Raw genomic sequence first — 1,535 nt, 5'->3', positions numbered from 1 at the left:
GCTGGCGCGCCCTGGTGTCTTGTGGTCACCAGGTGGCCCACTCCGGTAATTATTTGCTCCAATATTTTTCACATATTCCAAAATAATTCTCTGTATTTTTTTAGCTCATTTGGAGTTGTGTAGAATAGGTAGCTCTGACGTAGCTTTTTCAGGTCTAGAATTCCATCTGGCGGCATTCCCCCTCTTTGTGCAAACCTTGCATATTATGAGAGAAAAGGAATTAGAATTACTCCATAAAGCATTATTATGCATAAAACATTATAAATAACTGTAGGAAATCATGATGCAAAATGGACGTATCAACTCCCCCAAGCTTAGACCTCGCTTGTGCTCAAGCAAAAAACCGATATCGAAAAACATGTCCACATGCTTAAAGAGAGAAGTGTCGCTAAAAACAAAATACGGACATAGCAGCATCATGCATATTATTATAACAACAACAAACTTTATTCATATAACTCTATCATACAACTTCTCATGAACAAGTAACAATTCATCACAACATCGAAGTAAAAAAGCATAAACTCTATTGAAAACCAAACACTACTGCAGGATGCTGCTAACGTGACACTATGATCAGAGACCCTTCGAGAAACTGTCTGTGTGTAGCGACCCGACCCGAATGGGTCAAGTCTTTGTGCTTAAGTGTCATCCCTGGATCGGTATGCTGACACACACACTACTCGAGGATTTATAACAGAGGTAAATCACATGTATAAAGTAACGTAAATACTATTTACCTCAATCCAAAATAGCGGACGTAACAAGGTTGTGGATTCCCATCAACACCAACGGCAAAGTTGAGTGTAGAAATTGTAACCCTAACGTATCACTTACTCGTCGTAAGATTCCTGCAACATGAGACATTGCAGCCACAAAGGGTCAGTACATTGAATGTACTGGCAAATTCACACCATAGAGAGAAATGATGAACAATGGCTATTTCTACATGCATATTTGGCTAGTGGAAAAGCTCTATGGTTATAAGGTTTTTGCGAAAAGCCAATTTTTCCCTACTGCAAAGGAATAAATTTTATTTAACTATCATGGTGGTTGTTGAACATTGAGAATGGTTGACAGCATTCTCAATCCCAATTAAGTAACATCATTAAACCCAACAAACTTAATTTAAAGTAACATGATGAGATTCACATGATAATCCAAGTACTAGATACTCAAGGTGTCCATAACCGGGGACACTGCTAATCATGATTAGTTTATACACTCTGCAAAGGTTTGCGCACTTTTCCCCACAAGACTCGATCGCCTCCGTTTGGTTTCTCGCACTACATGGTGTTTGAGAAGACGGATGACCGAGACATAGTCTTTCAGAAGCGCTAGCACCTTACGATGGATAAACCATTACACCTACTTTCCCCTACATCTGCTAGTCTACCCTGTAAGAGTTCTCACGACTTAATCAACTATGCTACAGCCCATAATAGCTTGTGGCTGCACACGGAAGTTTCTAGCATGAACAATCTCATGATCCCTTTGAGCCTGGGTGGCGGTCCATAAAAAATAGGCAATCCTGG

Source organism: Triticum dicoccoides, chromosome 1A (genome assembly GCF_002162155.2).
Source record: "Triticum dicoccoides isolate Atlit2015 ecotype Zavitan chromosome 1A, WEW_v2.0, whole genome shotgun sequence".
In the NCBI taxonomy this organism is placed as follows: domain Eukaryota; kingdom Viridiplantae; phylum Streptophyta; class Magnoliopsida; order Poales; family Poaceae; genus Triticum; species Triticum dicoccoides.
The sequence above is the reverse complement of the archived record's forward strand: the minus strand, read 5'-3'. Positions refer to the sequence as shown.